Raw genomic sequence first — 17,983 nt, forward strand, 5'->3', positions numbered from 1 at the left:
TGATATCTGTTTGTTTTCTGTCCCAGAAATGTGCCTCTTCTGACACCCACTGGCACAGAGTTGTGAACAGGTCTTTAATCCCTTATGGGATTCCTTTGACTAGAAAGCAACCCTCTCCCAGATTAGAGTCAAACTTAGTAGAGGTGGATGGAGAACCATGGCATGAATGTGCATGGACTGGGATTGCATGATGAGGAATGGGGATGCCTTTCACTGACATCTAATATTGCTGTGATGTTTGCAGGTACGTTCACTCTCCTCCCTTTTTTGATCCCATCTATGGCTGCCCTCTTCCTTCAGCCATTTACATTTGTAATGAGCTGTTCTGTTTACTAAACTGATGGAAAACATTGTTTCATTTGGTTCAGTTCTCTGTTGGATTAGGGACCTGGATCAGCTCACTGTAGGATCAAATTATCAGTACTGCTGGCATAAAGGAGGCACAAAGGAAATAGCAGTGCACTGCCTCTAGTTTAAGCTGCTGTGGAAACCACAGCCTGTATCACCAAAGGAACTTAATCATCCATAGCTCGTTTTATCCTCTTGACAACTCAGACTTAAACCTGTATGATGACACCTGGTCCACCAAAGTGGTATTTGCCTCTGTCAGCAGGTGACACGAGCCTTCATTTGAGCAGCATTGAGGCTACCCCCTCCTAGTCTGAAGAAGGCTTCTTTGGGGACAGCACTGTTACAGCATCTCCACCCCAATTCCCCAGCTCCTAAACCTATTCTGTAGCCCAGGAATTTTCAGGGCTACCTGGGGAACCTGATTTAGAAGCAAGCCTATGTTTTTAAAAAATAAAATTTTTAAATACATCCAGAGAAGTGGCGTTAACTCAGTCTGGACACTATTTTAACCTTGATCCTTGTCCTGCAATAGTAGTACTAGCACAGGGGGCAGTGCAGGACTGGATCCATAATCAGAGTCTGGTTAAACTAGTGGTACATCTGGTAGCAGCTGCAGTCAAAATCCTCCCTTATAAGCAAGTATTTTCCTTAGGGAGAGGGGGATATCAGTGCTCTGAATACATAGAAGCCGTCTGTCTGGAATCTAACTGGAGGCTGGCATGGCTGGCCAGGCAAGGGGATTCTCTCTGGGCAGTGCAGCTTTAGGGCGTTTAGGAAGGTAGAACTTCCAACGAGGTGTCAAGAAAACCCACAGAGAGTTGGCTGCCAATGTGGACAGCTGCCTTGGATTGGGTTTTAGCACAAGTGGGATGGGCAGCATTTCTTTTGTTCCCTTTTCCACCAGTGTCCTTTAAACCACTTGTAGTTGTGCCTACCTTTAGGGTGTTGTGAAAAAATTTATTTGCATTGAATGTTAGCCTAGTTTCAGTTAACAGTCTTTGGAAATGCCTGGCTGACAGAAAAAAAAAAAAAAAAACAAAACCAAAACATTTCTCACCTAAGGATGTGGTCAACCTTGAAAATAGGCTACCAGGTTAGCTTAGTTACTCACTGCCCCCGAAGGTAAGGGGATGTGCCTGTAAGGAGGCTGGAGGGTTGCTGTGGAGGCTGCTAGCAGAAGGAATGGGAGAGAAAGTAGGATTTTCAGTGATGACCAGGAAGGCTGCCTGACTCACTGCGAGGTAGTGGCAAGTTGCCTGAACCCTCAGTCTCCAGTGGATTTCTCAGCCTGTAGCTCCCAGATGCTCTGCCTCATGGGTGTCTGCACATATGGAATGTTTGTTGAATGCTTATTAGAAGATTAGGTGATGATGTTCCCTGTTCTTAACTCCAGGAGAAGTTTCCAATACTAACCTCTTTTACCTAGTAACAAACCAAGTAAATAAAGTCTAAAATAGTGTAAAATTGGCTTTATAAGGGCAAAAATAGTTATATCCCTTGGGTGACAAGAGTACTCACCAGGAAGTAATTTTTTTTAACTTTTTTTTTCCTACTTTGAGTACTTTGCACTGACACCTACACTTTTCTCACTCCAACGCAGGAAACAGACCTGAGCCCTTGTGTAGGTAGTTCAACAGGGGGCAACTGTCTTAAAGTGGAGTAATGGTCCATAAATTCAAATGGTCCATTAATTCAGAGATGGGCTGCAAAATAAGTCTGGAGAGGGGGGAAATCAAACCCAGATGTTGTGAATGTCCTGGCATCCAGGTAAGGGTTTTGATGGTCTGAAAAAGGGCACAAGATTGCCCAGAAAAGGAAGATAACAAAAAAAGTGAGTGATAAATAGCATTACAAGTGGTCTATGTTACAGGAATAGAGTAGCAAAGGTCTTTCCCCTTCAATTTTAAGAGGAGGATTTAGTTATTAATAGAGAAAAAGAGGATAAAATAGATTCTTCTGCTCTCTGATGTTAGACCTATTGACAAACGAAAGCACGTACAATGCATTCAGCAGGAAGATGATTGAGAAACTGCTTCTGTTGATGAAGCACGTATTTGCAAAATGATGCTACAGCCCTTATTTCAAATGCAGATAATGAGTATGTGATGCTTTCCCACTTTGGTAGCAAATTAAAACACATACCATCACAGTACATGACCACTTGTGCTTTATAACAAGAATTGACATGTGTGAATGGATACACGCTGTAATGCAGCTCTGCCAGGAGCGCGGAGCTTTCAGAAGGGCTGGCGAGGCCAAGGTGTGCTGCAAGAGCAGCGTGGGCAAAGGGGATTGTTCCAGCTCCTAGGCTCAGGTTCATGGTGTTTGGCTCGTGGTGTGAACAGCCAAAGGTGCTGGTCCACCGCGTCTTTACCAGACCCCGGTTGGAAACATTCAGTCTGAAGCTTTCAGTCGCTGCCTGGTCCCACGCCATCCCGTGTGCCAGCATGGGCATGCACCTGAGTGCAAGCTGACCCCGTTTAGGGAGTCCATCTGGGCCAGTACTTGTCCGTTCTTTACTGCAGGATTAACTTGTGTCCAGCTCAGCTCACTGGCTCACCACCCAGTTGCATGAGCTCCAGTGTTTGTGAAAGGGAGAGGACAAGAGCTTGTGGGAGCGGGGAGGGTAGGGCCCAGTTCAGCACAAGCTGATGTTTTATTACCCTATCAGAGTGCATAAAGCACACCCCTCGATTTGGTAGTGCCACATACTGCGGGTTGCCATGGCTATGTAGTGTTGGTATTTTAAACCATTTTGAGGTCGATAGTTACCTAGGAGAGTAAACAATTGCTCTTTGGCAGCTTCATGCACATCGCTAGCTCGTGGCACTCTCCAGCGGTAAAAGTACAGTCCTCCAGATGGTACTTGAGCCCACTCTGTGGGTACCTACTTATTCCTAGCCATACAAAGAGTATGAAGCCCTTTATGCACGCGCGTCCCAGTTTTGTGTGAAGCGGGTGCTTGAAAGGGCTGGATTTAAGAGCTGTGGTTACTGTCTGGAATCGTTCCTGCTGGGGAAAGGCTTGCACTCCCTCCCTCTGGTCTTGACAAATACTGTGGAGCTGCTGAGACAGGTTAGCTGTGCTGGCTAATGCGTTATTGCCTGCTCTTCTGTGATGTTCTGCCTCCGATCTGCCTTTGGAAGTTCTGTTAAAAATAAGTAAGTAAAATAAAGCGAAAATCTTAAATTACACCTATGCTGAAAGACAGGCATTTAACACAACTTGAGTATTCACAGTAACTGTGAATAAAATCTGGGCGCTTGGTTTTGCACATCTGTTGATTTTTAGAGCTGGGGAAGAAAACAGCGTTGTCCTCAGTAAGCAGGGTCATGTGAGGATAGCTGAGCTAGAGAGGAAGCCAGCCCAGGCACCACCGCACTCCTGCGAGCCTTGTGCCACGGGCTGTGGGAGAGGATTCAGAACAGTGATTAAATATAGTTGCGGCGGAACCTGCTTGGCTCCTTTCAGCTGGATCTGTGCTTTAAAATCTTGATTAAAAATATCCTCGCGTGGTGCAGCCTCGCCAAGGCTAGCAACGGGGCGGCCGGGCCCCGAGCAGCCGCCGACCCCGCGGCAGGCGGTTCCGCAGGGCACAGCCGTTACCCGCCTCCGGTACAGCTACCGCGTGACCCCTCGCGTGGCTTCGGAGGAGCCCTCTGCCACTGTTCACAGTGAGAAATATCACCACCCTTCTTTCCTTCCTCGTCTGAATCGTAAGTCATGATTATTCCAACCATTTTTTAACATGTTTAGAGAGTGGTCTCATGCAAACCAACCAACTTCTATAAACTGCTCTCGTTTTCAGGTGTTTTTAAGACCTCCCATGCCCAGGTCACAGGCATACTTTTTGACCCGAGAGAAGGTATCGGTATTCTTTTTTGGAGACAAAAATGGCAAATTCTGTGGGAAGTTAGTTACACCATACCAGGATAAGCATACCTTGAAATTTGTCAAATCGGTGCTTGTCCTAGTCCTGTCCCCTCCAACTTCCATACACTTAGAAGTTAATTACTTTTCTACTAAACTGTAAACAGCAGAAAAATTTCAATGCAATTTTCCCCACACCCAGCTGCTGGGCTCTGAGGCCCACCCTGAAAGAAGCAGTGAAAACCTGTGCTTGTTTTTGTTGGTACCACACCTACAGCACAGGGCTCCACCCTGGAGGGAATTCCCACGCTCAGTAATTGCACCACAGCAGTACGGCCAAATACTCAACAAGCCCAGGACCAAGCTTCATTGCAGATCCTGTAAAAAAGTAAAACTCTGTATTAATGTGCACAGTCTCTTCAGAGTCCTCTCTCCCTCTGAAGATTTTCTCTCCTAGAGCCTTTGAATGTCCTGCAGCTGAGCCAAATGGTATCTGCTCAGTGCAGACATATCATGGCCTTTGCAGCTGTGGCAATGTGGTTTTGTTATAGGGGTTTTTTTTTACAAAGAGTGAATAATGGGTTTTTGTCTGCTAGGACTCCAGCAGTCTGGCCTATGCTTTTATCTCTTGTGGTCAGATGGGCAGTGACATCTTGCCACCCAGGTGCTGTAGGTCAAACCTAATTGTGCTTGAAATACTACAATGGCTTCACAGAAAAACTCCCTGCTGCATTAGCTCCTGCAATCTAAGATGAGTGTTTAAATTTGGAGGTTGGTCTCTTCAATAAGCTTTGTCAAACGGCCTGCTAAGACCAAATCAAAAGACAAATTAAGAGTCAGAGGGTGTGAGCGGTGAGGTGTTGCAGGCTGTGTAGGGACATTGCAGCTTATCTGTGCCCTGGCACGTACGCACCCCACCCCACGCTCCCCTCCGTGCCACGGAGCATGACACGCTCCTACTCACCTGCAGGGACCTGGGATGGGAGGGCACTCCGCCGTCCCAGCTGGGGGGACGGGAGATGCTGGGAGGGACTGGTGGGTGCCATGCGATGCGTGCTGCTGGAGAGCTGTTGCAGGCTGGCAGGGCGTGGGCATGGATGGAGCTGGTGGGTCAGTCCCACCTCCCCTGGGGTCATGCGTCACTCCTAGCCCTGCCAGCAGCATTTTGTGGTGTCAGCAGCTCCGCCAGCAAATGAGGCAGGAGGTCATTCATGGGCTTTGTGTGCATCTTGCAGTTTACAGGGTCCCGCCTGGTTTGCGTGGGCCTTCCAGGTGATTGCCGTGAGCTGCCCGGGGTGGGGAAACCACCTCAGCTTCAACTGGGATCTGAATTACTGTCTCAGCAAGAAGTAAAGGTACCAAAACCCCCTCCTGGTTTCCCTGTTCCCAGACTTCTCCTCCATTCAAAAGTATAAAGATAGTGTTGCAGTCTGGGAACCCCCTGTCTTGCACAGTTTCCTTCCTCTTTTCTTGTTCCTAAAACACAGCAGCCTTGTCATTACACAATGTCACAGTGTCCTCTGAACGAGGAAAGGAGACAGCATGCCAGCATCCCAGCTGGAGTGAGCACTAGGTGCTGCTCCTTTCATGACAGTCTCTGCAGACTCACATCCCCTGGAGACCCTTCTGGTAGGAGGAGGGAGGGATCATTCTTTTATACTCAACTGTTTTGTCAGGAGAATAGACAGTGCCGTCGGGCACAGGCAGTTTTTAAAAGCCACAAACTTTCTAACTTTTTTATGGCCAAAATGTTCCTGATTTTAAGCAGATAAGGACCAAAGTAAAACACTCAGCATTCAAATGGAAAAGAAAAGGTGCTGTACAACCAGCGCTAACAGAGATTTTAACTTTAGTAGAAATATATTTCTCACAAAGAGGAAAATCCCTTCAAATCCCTCAACCCTGATCAGCTACAGTGTTTGGAGAATTAGGGGCTATGAACACATCAGACTGCAAGCCTTAATTCTCTTCCCCCTGTGATCAGCGGGATGGGGACCTGGTGTTACCATGGACGGTGTGAAATAGTTCACCACAGTGAAGGGCATTTGCTCCTCTTCTGGAGGTCAAGGATCTTTTACCGGCTGCTGAAGGGAAGCTGGTTTAGCCACAGTGCTGATTATCTTCCTCTAAAAATCCCCCTGAGGAGAAGCTGAGTAAGCTGAACCAGTGGATGCTGAGGCCAGAGCAGTGCTTTCCTCCTAAAGCAGCTGTTGCCACATATGACCAATCAGAAGAAAAAAACAAACAAAAAAACATGGAAAAAAGGGAGGGAAAATGTGCCCAGAGGAATGTTCTGTCACTATGTAGGTCTCTTGCTGTGTTCAGCCTCAAGGCAAAGCTGGCTGAAAATATGGGAGGAATGTGCCTTTTTTTCACATAAGGGCTATGGTGTGTCCATCCCACAGTTCCTGGGGGCTTGGTTTTCATCATTTTTTCCTCACTAACCAATCTGACTTTTACATGTGTGTATTTTCTGCCCCAGTCCTGCAGGCTTGCTGGAAACACCCTCAAGCATTTCCTCCTCCAAGCGAATGATCAGCAGGAGTGGGGGAGACCCCAAGTGACACTTCGATTAGGGTGGACCAAAATTTATGCTCCTGCAGTGCTTCAGAGCAGCAGAGTGCTACAGGGTGGGTAAATAGGACTAGGGCAGGGAATACAACTGATTGCCACTGACCTTCCGATCCGTGCGTGGCCCTCTGAGTCTGTACACTCAGTGGAAATCAGGCCCAGGCAGTGTGTTCCACTTGAATCACTATGTAAGTGGGTGTGAAGAACCTTAGGGAAATTGGTATTAACCAGAAAATGGCATAAGGCAGCTTACGTGCCTTACTGTGCTGTGCAGGATTTCCCCCCCATCTGCCTGGGACACCTGGGCAGCCGTGGCAGCATCCGCGCCCCGGCTGGTGGCTCGGACCCAGCTTGGACCCAAGAGCAGTGAAGAACATTGCCTGCCTGCGTTATGGGAGTGGGAAATGCTTTAGTAAGGCCTGTCAGGTGTGCTCCGTGACAGCTTTGGTCTGGGTGATTCCCTGGAAAACCACAGTGCAGTCCAAACGGGTGGCTCAGCACCGGCGCTGGCACAGCTCCACTGCCACAGCCTTCCACAGGAGCTGCAGAAGCAGCCTCTCGCCTCACTCCTGCAACAGCCAGGCACCCCTAAAGGAAGAAAAGCCTGTGAGGACAGAAAGACAATCCTCCCAGCTCCTCCTGAGCCCACCAGAAAGCTCTGCCTTCTCCCCAGCGTGTCCTGTCAGGGACTCTCCCTGGGGGGCATGGAAAAGTGTCTTCCTTCCAAACCCGAGAATAGGAGTTTGTCTTTGCAAGTTCCCACAGGAAATGCTCCGCTTTTTGAGCAAAAACACTAAAAAAAAAAGCATGCGTGGCGCACCCATTTGCACTGAAATCCAGTACATCCAGCTAGAAATTGCATCGGCTTGTCATTTTTTTGAGGATAGCGATTTCAGGTAATGTCTTCATCCGTATCTCTCTGCCCCTAATCTGCTTCAGTTGCCTGACAATTGCCTTCCCCCATCACTCAGAGTTTCTGCAAGTTTCTGTGTTTCTGCCCCCAACCCTGGCCCTCACTGAGAAGTTTTCTTGGGTTCTCACAGATGTGGATAACGTCATATAGTTACCATCCAAACCAGGGTTTGTTTGGCTGCCCCAAAGCAGTTCCACACTGGCATCTGCTTTTTGCTCCTTCAGAGTGGGATCCTCTCCCACTTCAGGGTTTGGATATTTCCTTTCACAGCTCTTCTGCAGTGCCCGTGCTCAGTGCAGCACATCACCCGTTACAGTGACTTCAAGTCAAATCCACTCTGTGGCTCTCTGCCTTCTAGGGAAATGGAAGAAAGAAGGGCATTGACAGTTCAGCTACGACATAAAGCATCCATGAAGCAGAGAAGATCAGCTCGAACACATGCCATGCTGTTAGATGCCTAGCTAATTAGAGTGGAAGTGGCAAAACCATCCTTGATGAGTGGCAGCAGGTCATCAGAGCTGAGTCACCAGGACACCCATCTGTCAGCAGGTGATTCGTCAGCCATCTCTCAGAGGACCTGCTCATGTGATGGCATGTGCCACTCACACTGCAGATGTTCAAAAGGATCAGATTTAACTGAGCATGTTACTGAGGTGACAGAGGGTGGCCGTCACACCATGATTAACACGAGAAGCGAAGGGAGTCCTGCATATAGCACAGTACGGACACTTTTACTTTCAGTGCTGGTTTTGTTTATACAGCCTGGGTGTAGGCAGGAACCCCACCAAAACAAGCTTGAAAAAGGAACATTTCATTTGTGGAAGGAACCTGGAATTTCCCAAGGTGAGAGCAGCAGGTTTAACTGATTGCTCTTCCATCGAGCAGCTGGCATCCTCTCCAGTGCCCCACCTCATTCCCCCCAGCCTCCTTGCTGCCTGAGAAGGGCTCCGGCTCCTCTTGGCTGACTGCCTGCCCTGGAGCTCAGCACCCATCTACCTGGTGCCTGGCCTGTTTTCAAGGTGAGCCCTTGTACATGAGCAGAGGCAACACCTACATACCAGGACAGCCGTGTCGCTCATCTCCTCTCCTGCCTGACACACGGTGGCCCAGGGGGCTGGAGATTGATGCTGCCAGTCACCATGGTGAAGCACTGAGAGCCAGCAGACTCTTCTCCTAATTTTCTCTGTTTCAATAGGGCAGATACTTGGTCGTGCAAGTTGCTATTTCGCCTGGCAGTTTGTCATGGCAGCCCCATCTCCCAGTATGTCCGACATCCATTTCCCTGGTGTTTTCCTAGCCTTGGCGGCTCCCTTGAGCAGGGCCCTCTCCTACCTCCAAACTCCTCTGTGCTCCCAGGCACTTGCAGGGATTCCTACCAGCTGCTTCTGCTCATTCCCATAATAAGCCTTCAAGGCCCTCTCTGTCTTTTTATACAGAAAGTGCACGAATGTCATCTCTCTGTTCCTCTGGGCTCAGCAAAAGCCTCTTTGTCTGCTGCTAGGAAGGAATGCTGCTGCTGCCCACCCGGGTAATTTGGTGGATTTCTAGGAGGGGTTTCTTGCACGCATTGGGCCACAAGGACTTTTCTTCCTCCAGACCCAGCTCTGGAAGAGGTTTTCAGTCTCCCTGCTCTCACCTACCCTTCCCACTGGAAGTTGCTCCCCCTCAGATGACTAGTGGTGTATAGTTCCCTCTGTTTGCTTTGGGCAAAACTGTATAGATTAATTGAAACTCATCTAAGCCACCCTGGCTGGTTCTGTCTGACCTGAACTAAGGGAAAGCTCATTAAGTCCTCTCTGCCAGCTGTGATGTGGGTACCACGGTGGCTAGGCAGACCAGGGTCATCAGCTCTTCTACCAGCAAAACCGGGGCTGAAGCAAGCAGTGTCCTGGTGTTTCACTTCTCCATGAGGGGCTGAAAACAACAAACCAGCCCTGTGCTAAACAGAGCTGCTAGTCAGCTGGAAACACAGAGCACAGGTTCTGTCTGAAGATCTGCCTCTCTTAACATCCAGACTCTTGACTGAGCTGGGGCTGGCTGTTTCTAAGGGTCTGTTGTGAACACCACTGCCTTTTCACAGCCTTTCTCTTTTCCTCCTGAAATATGTGAAGGGTAGCAGTCTCCCAGGTGAATATAATAAACATCCAGCTAGGACACCCACCCAAGAAGTGGGTTTCTTGTCTCTCAGCCCAAGTGCAGCTGGGCACATCTCCATGGAAGATGAGCCCCAGCCCACGGGCAGGAGAGAGAGCAAGAAGAGGGGACATGCTGTCTGCCTCCTTCCCTAATGCCAGGGATTCAGGGCAGTGGTGTAGGCTGAGGAGCAGAGTGTGCAAGAGTGTGGGATTGCTCAGCCGGGAGGGAGGGATGATCTACCCTTCCAGGAGGGTGCATATGATGCCCATCAAAGGGTCCTTGGGTGAGGCACACACCCACACAGACCCCTGGCTGCCTGGGAACTTCCAAGCCAAGCAGAGAGAAGCCACTAGTGAGTTGTACACATTACAGGAGGCAGAGAGCTGCTGAGCACAGGCTTTCCAGATGGCTGGTTTGTATACAGGCTTTCACAGCTTACCAGCATCCTGATTTAGGGTCTTAAATCTCTTCTGGGATCCCTGCCCAAGTGCTGACTTCCGCTATGCTACTGGAGAACAAGTAGTTTTTCCTGAAGCTGGGATGTAATAGCTGCTGTATTTCTGTGGCACTTCACATTATAATTCTGTAGGCCTTGCAGCATCAGATCTATCTGGGATTGGATTATACTGCTCTTAATTCTCTTGCTGCTGGATAGTTAAGATAGTCACTGACAGGGGCAGAAGTATCTCCCTGCACAGGGAGTAGTCTACACTACTAGTTTCCTAGGAGCCCAAGTGATGGTGAGGTTATACCCCAGCGTTTCCAGCATTGGTCATGGCTGAAGACAACACACCAGACTGGAAAGGCCTCTGGGTTGGTGTTTGTGGTGGCCTTATTAAGTGTCAAACTCAGACTGTTGCTCAACGAGCTGTTTTCTTCTAGTAACACAGTGTCCCTGACACAGCTTGAAATAGCCTGGCTAACAAATAAATTGCAGTGCAGTGAGCAACATGAGCAGCTCCCTCAGTGGCTCTGCGTGCGCCCAGGGCTGATCATCCTCAGCATAAATTACAGGTTTGCTCAACTCCAGGGATGAGGCCTCTGTTTTGCAGTATAATATAAGAAAACATGAGCTCAGATTGCCCTAAGCACAGCTTTGATTCTTGAATTGCGCAAGAGCTCAGCAAGCGCATGCAGCTACTGCAGCGCCTGCCAGAGATGTGCTGGGGCCAACGGAGAGGAGTGACCCTGGAAGCTGTCACAGCGTCCTGGAGGCTGAGGATGTTGTTGCAAAACCGCCTGCCGGGGGCTTCCCTACTCATGTAACTTCTGACACTACCTTCCTGCAGTGTTGTCTCTGGTGGCCAATAGAGCTTGTGTCAAGGCTTCTAGGAACAGACTTGTTTATCCCCTTCAAGCTGCTAAATCTAGTCAAACAAAACACAAGAGTTCAATTTGAGAAACCTACTTTGCACAGGAGCTTGTGTGACTGGAGCGCTGGCTGTGAGAAGCCAGCACTGACCAGGGCTGGCAGCTCCAGGGTGGTGGTGGGCTGTGAGAAAGAGGGAGACTGTTGTGATTGAAAGAGCAAAAGCAGAACCTCTGTCTTGAGGCCAATGGGGAAGCGCATAGCTCCATCCTTGGCGAGTGATCTGCAGGGAAGGATTCCTCTGACCTTTTCCCTGGAGGAGATCCGCTGAGCAAAGACCAGTTACACCATATCTGCAGCCTCTCTGGACATGCTCACTTTTCATCCTTGGAAATTCTGTCTGTGCTAAAGCTGAGGACTTTGGCTGGCTGATATCAAGCAACCCCAGAAAAACAGCAGCTGTAACTTGTCACCCGAGTGTTTGGAAATCCTGGATTCTTGATTGCACAAGTGCAGCCAAAGTGCCCTGGCTGTACTGCGTACATAGTCCCCTCATGTGCTTACTGCATGTTTGCAGCTTCTCTCAGCACAGGCACCTTTATTTCAGGCCAGGAAACCCCAAACAGGAATAGGGCAACCCCTGCCTACCCAAGCAGCTTGCCGGGATTTCACCCTAACAATGCACCGGGGGTTTTCTGCAGCAAACCATGACCCTGATTGTTTGCAACAAGATGCATGCTTTTCCTTGCCACAGAGCCCAAGACCTCTGCTTGGACCCAGCCCTTTTGGCCAGCTTGGAGATGCAGGCCCTGTGGCGCGCCCGGCTGCCGAAGCAAGGGCTGCAGCTCCCAGTTGCTTTAGCAGGGAGCCACGGCTGATGCACTGGGCTGCCTGCCCAGAAGATCTTAGCACTCAGTTGGGCAGCAGCAGGCTGAAGCAGTGGAGGGAGTGTTAGCGTGGAGTTCAGCTCCCAGCTCTTTAGCTGAGTGTTATGTAAGCCTTGCTCAAAGCATGTCTAGATAAAAAATGCTGGATTCTTCTAGCAAGATCTATTCCTCTCCTGAGGGGCTGCACCCATGGGGAGTTGTGGTTGTGCGTTCTCCAGTAGAAGAAAGAGGGGGTAAAATATTCCAGCTGTTTCCCTCCGCCCTCTCTCCTACGCAGGGAGTTTCTGCTACCCAGTGTCACAGTGCCTCTGAGCACGCCTTGCTGAGATACCCCGCTACAGGAAAGGGACAGGCAGCAGAGGCCATGGAGCACACTTCTCACAGCACAGCTCTGCCATCACCTCTGATCCTGATTCACCTTCTCCCCTGTGCTGGCCAGCCTGAGGCTGGAGGTACCACTCTGACCTTGGCATTCCCCTTTGCTTGTGTAGGCAGCTCCTTGCTCCCTGTCATGGGCACTGGACGTGCTCCGGGGACTCCAGCAAGCAGGCAGGCTTGTAAAAGCAAGGCAATGCAATGCCTATCATTGCCACGCTTATGCCTTTCCAAGGAGCTGGTCTTTTGTCTCCCAGCACCGCTGCCCTGATGCATCTGTACACACCGAAGAGCCCTCTGTAAGGAGAAACTGGCTTGTTTAGAAAATACCCTGCAATCCACTCCACCAGCTGGTCCTCGAAAACAGCTCTGCATGGCTCTGCACTTGCTGAGATGTGGTAAACAAATCTCCAAGGATCAACCCGAAAGAGAGACAGGCTTTTTCTGTAGATACAGCTAAGTGCAGGGAAGGAGCACGCAGCAGGGACCCGAGATGGGAAGGAAACAGGAAGATCTGTCACTGCTTTATGCGTTTTACTCTTAGAGCAGCAGTTGTCTTCTCTATTTCCCTTGAAAGAAAGAAAAGGCAAAGATGATTCATGTCCCATTCCCCATCTCAGCCTTGATGCTGTGTTAGTGTGACTAAGGTCCTTGCTGCATCATTTCTTTCTACATCTGAGAAGGTGGTAGCAGGGCAGGCTGTGATTAAGTGGAATTTCTCAATGTTGAAAGACATACGAGAATGGTCCCGGTGATTAATAAAATGACTTGAGAGGCCATAGGAAAATCTGATCCTATACATTTTTTTCTGAAGACCATGAACCTTTTGAAAGTCCTGTGTGTGAAAGCTTCAAGAATGGCATTTGTGTAGAGTGCCTCTGCCAGCAGGGCTGAGCAAAGGTGAAACCCATTGGCATGGCAGGGCCCCCACCCAGCAAGAAATCCTCCTGAATTTCCATGTAGCTTTGGTTACTGAAGTCCACAGCTTTTTACCTTACCTTATTGCACATTACTGACGGAATTCTGCTAATTTAGTAGAGCCTAAAGCACCCGAGGACGGCCTGGTGCACAGGTGACAGCCCAAATCTTCGCTGTCCCAGCAGACATCGAAGTGGGTATGTTTGCAGCTGGAAGCACCAACTGCTTTAACACTGTAGGTGCTGGTTTTACCAGTTCATATTCCTTGTGGTTCCGCAGGGGAGGGGACTGGTAGCTCATACTCTCTGGGCAGCTCTGCAAATGCCTATTTAAAAGCGGTCCCTGCCCTGGGGAGCTTACAGCCCAATGCTGGGGCAGAGATGCTGCGGGCCACAAGCCCAGCGCAGGCTGTGGCTCCATGTCCGACGGCAGCGTTTTGTGTCTGCTGGTTTGCAGAGCCCTAAAGGTGCATGTGTAGCCTGCCTGGGTGAGGAGCAGCAGAGCTGCATGGGGGGCAGTGGCTTTGCCCCAGCCACACACGCTGTGAGCAGCAGCAGAGATGGAGCCTGCCCCAGCCTTTGCCAGCCCGCGCCACTGCTGTTACCAGAAAGTGCTTTTAAGGGGAGGTGATGTTTTACTTTCTCGTTGTCCTAGGTGCTGTTAAGGAGCAGGTTGAGCCCTCCTATGCTGCAGCATAAACCACCAACTATCTGTACCTCAGTTTTCCCCACTGGGGACTTATAGCTTTTGTACTACAAGTATTTTGAGATACCACATTCGGTCAGGCTCACTGCTGTTATTGCAATTCCTAATTTAAATTGCTGGCTGTTTGCTAGCAAAAACATTTCCTTCCCTCTCCTTCATTCCTTTGGTATTGATCAGCCTGTTCTGTCCTGGCTTCTCCCAGGGAGGTTTTCTCCCAGGACTTCTGCAGCCCCAGTTGGCAGATGGTGGAAGCACACAGCTCTCACAGAGGGCTCTCACGGGGACTCTCAAATCCGTGCCAGCAGTGTAGCTGACATCGCACATGAGATCTGTGAGGTGTGCAGGGACAGAGGGCCCAACAGGTTGCCAGACAGCAAAAGGGAGATGCTCTGAGTTTATGCGGGAGCAAAGTTAATTAAGTATATGATTACAGTTGTGCAAGAAATAATTTAGCTGTCAGCAGTAAGAGGGAGAGACACTGATGTAGCTGACACAATACATCTGGGAAGAATCATTCTATCTGCTCTTGTGGCAGCTCATGCCACATATACACAATTCAAATCATTTCCTTTTTCTTCTACGTTTCTTGTAATGCCAAAGGCAGCTGTGCGTGTCAAGCTCTCACTTTTAAGAGCACATCTTCAGTACATATTTCAATCATGTCTGAGTAGGAGCAAAAAAAAAAAAAAAAAAACAATCGATGTTGATGGGATAAAGGGACTTATTTCCCAGCCAGGAGAGCAGTCAGTCATTGCAGTAAGATCCATGTCAGTCATAAGTCACAAACACCCAGCTCCCTTATCCCTGTGCTCAGGGACCACAGAGCTGAGCCAGTTCCCTGCTGAGGCCTTGATGTCTTGCAGATATTTGCATTTACCATCACTGCTGCTTTTTCTCACCACTGCTTCATAAAAAAATGTAAAGTGAAATCCCATGCAAAGCAGCTCAGTCACTCTGTTCCAGCTTGCACTTTCCTTTCTGAGGAGCTCCTGGAGGCTCAGTTCAGAGGTGGTGAGCTCCTGCTCAATTCAGTGGAGGTTGAAAGTACATGGTGTCTCTCTGCTTTAACCCTTTAAAGGGTGACATTTGCAGTGCTTGCTCTCATTTTGAAGCTTGCTTTCTTCTGATTGTCATGACTGTTTAAATCCACTGCTGGTGAGCTATGCCCTGAACTCTGGATTTCCACACGCTGGCGGCAGACCGGTGAGGTTAAGCGGGACCGTGCTCTGCATGCTTCGCTGATCTCACACATCTTGTCTTTGACTTCCTCCTGTGGTTTGCTGAAGCAGGTCCCCAACAGCTGACAGGATAGGGCTCAGGGTGCCAGGTGCTGGAATGCTGCAGGGATGGGGACACCTCCTGCTCCGACTGTGGGTTCTGATGTCAGGAGCACTTGTTCCCGATGGCTGGCCCCGGATGGGGACCGAGCTGCCACCAGGAGCAAACAACAAGCACTTTGCATGTCACAGCATGGCTCTTCGGGTAAAGTGATGGTGAAACATGATTAAAAAGTCTGTCCTATCATTAGGGCACACTTACCTTTTAGTTCATCTTCAAAAGCCCCCTTTGTGATGGGGCCCAGCAGTGCTGCATCCTTCTTCACCTCTGTGCTGGGCCAGGATCATATCCAGGCTGGGAAAAAAGCTGTCGGTCTCCCTGCAGTGCCAGCTGGCAGGTGTGGGGGAAAGGACACTGAGGGACAGGATCGCTTCTGCCGTGCCAGCTCCCTTGGGCAGCAGCAGGATCTTCACCCATGCAGCATTCACCTGAGCACCCCAGCTCAGGCAGGAGACTGGCCACCACCTAAAGAGAGGCTGCTCCTGAATGATTTCTTTGCTATCCGCAGAGACAGGACTCGGATGCTCCAGGGATTAGAGATTAGGATGATATTTCATGTGCCATTAATCAAAATTATTAATAAGGCTACACAGAGCTGTCTTTATCCTGTGCTTACAAGGAATATGTAATTTCTATTGACAGCATTCAAGGGCCCAGCTGTAAACTCAGTGAAGTGGAATGGCTGCAGAGATAACATTTTTCTTACGGTGGTGTTTCATGATAAACGTGCTTACCACACAAGGGACTTGCCTCCAGGAAGAGAACACACTGAGCTGTTTGCTTTATTGTTGAATGAAAGCATCTGCGTGGGAAATACCTAACACTCCCTGGGTCACGTGCACTGGCTTCACGCCTTGGGTTGAATCAGTCTCCAGACATGGTCTAAGTCATGGGCAAAATGTCCAGCAGCATGACACTGGTTGGTGTCAGAATCAGCATCAGTTTACCTGCCAGAAGCTGTATGCTTGCCACAGATTGATTTGCAGCCCCAAAACTTTCAGCGCAAGAGTGCCCTCAGGATCAATTTTGAAAATATCACCTCCTGTGAACTGAGTTTTCTTCTTGGTAGGCTTAGAGTAGACAAAAGATGGAGTCAATGAGTGGAGGGAATAGAATGTACTCATGTGAGGGTGCTGGATGCTTTGATGGTGAGAGGCAGCCAAGCAGACCTGGTGAAAGGCTGCTAGCTGTAAGGCTAACTGAAGACTTGCCCCTACACAAGCACAAGGATTTTAATAGCTATAATATTAATGTCAATTGGATGCAAATTTGGGGGTTGGCTTTTCAGAGATGACACAGCAAGACCCAGGTTAGAGGTATGCCCAGTTCACCTGACTAAGGAGAAGAGTGGGAGAGGAAATTCTGCTATGTTGCAACTGTAAAAGCTTAGGAGAAAAAAATTTTCAGGTGAGTGAGAAAACAAACACCTGAAGTTTCCAATGAGTAAGAAAAAATGAAATAAATTCTTGTTTCCTGAGTCTACAGAAGTAATCTGTTTCAGTTGGAAAGTTCTCAATATGATTTTAATCATACAATTGTTTTAAGCAATACATTGTTTCTAACTGAAACAAAGCAGAGCAAAACGCTTCCTTTGCAAAATGGAAAAAAAAATGCTATTTTGAATTATTCCACTTGTTCTTGAGTTCAAAGCAGAAAATTTAGAGATACTGCCACTCATTCCCAGGATGCTGTGGTGTGGCTGGGCTCACACCTTCTGCACACACAAGTCTGAGAAATGTCTGTGGTCTTGTGGCACGGAGCTGCCATGTGCTCTACTGAGATGCTCTTCTCTAATTTTGTGCAGTGCATGGATGCAGTTCAGTCGTCTTGTCTCCTGCCCTTCAGCATGGCTGGTTTTAGGCAGGGGCTTCCCAGAGCACCATGCCTAGGAAGGCTTGGTCATGCCGCCATGCACCTGGAACTGCTCATGGAAGGAAAGCCATCTGCCAGGTAGCCGGCGTGGTTTCCCTTTCCCGCTTTGCCTGGACTTCTCTGAAAAAGGAAATGAAGAGTTATCAGTTCCTTACTCCGCAAGTCCCTCAGATACAGAAGCAGCTCGCAGAGGGAAGCGGGTGATCGGATCACCTTGGGTGTCAGCTGCGTGGAGAAGGGAAATTGGCTTTGTGTGCCATCAACCAGGGGCAGAAGGCAATCCTGGCCAGAAGTCCCAGCCTTTCCTGGACCTGCTCACCTCCCTTCCCCTGGGACTGAGCCAGAGGGGAAGATGCCATGGGGAAAGCTTAAGCATTTCTGTGTGAAAAGGGCTACATCGGCTGTGAAGGGGACAAGACCACCTTGGCATTGGACCTGGGGGACCTGCCAGACCTGTGTCTGCTGTTAGTGGTGTCTCACCTAGCTTTTGCACCCCAGTGGCACTGCTGCCATTTTCCCCTCTGCCTTTTTGCTATTTCACAGTTGCTGAACGTGCCTTCATGCTGTTTGATTGCCTATTTAAACCCAGCCGCCTGCAGGCAAAGCCTGCCAGCCTCCCACACTGCTGCTTAGTTATTTCAATTTCCACAGGTTTGAGCTCTGTCCTGCAAGAGTGATTGTCAAGGCAGGAGACATGGCAGTTTGCAAGCTTTCCCTCGCCACCGTGGGGTGGTCCAG

The 17,983-nt window shown here is 49.2% G+C and overlaps 1 long non-coding RNA gene across 1 annotated transcript; it reads right to left on the reverse strand.

The window, feature by feature from the left end:
• Window positions 1-2,500: 2,500 nt before the first annotated feature.
• On the reverse strand, window positions 2,501-4,578 carry LOC122153301. Its single transcript, XR_006165148.1, has 2 exons — window positions 4,493-4,578; window positions 2,501-3,499 (listed from the first exon to the last, which is right to left on the reverse strand). It is a non-coding gene; the product is annotated as an uncharacterized LOC122153301 (long non-coding RNA).
• Window positions 4,579-17,983: the final 13,405 nt, after the last annotated feature.

The sequence above is a fragment of the Tyto alba genome, unplaced genomic scaffold (assembly GCF_018691265.1).
Source record: "Tyto alba isolate M040663 unplaced genomic scaffold, T.alba_DEE_v4.0 Super-Scaffold_18, whole genome shotgun sequence".
In the NCBI taxonomy this organism is placed as follows: domain Eukaryota; kingdom Metazoa; phylum Chordata; class Aves; order Strigiformes; family Tytonidae; genus Tyto; species Tyto alba.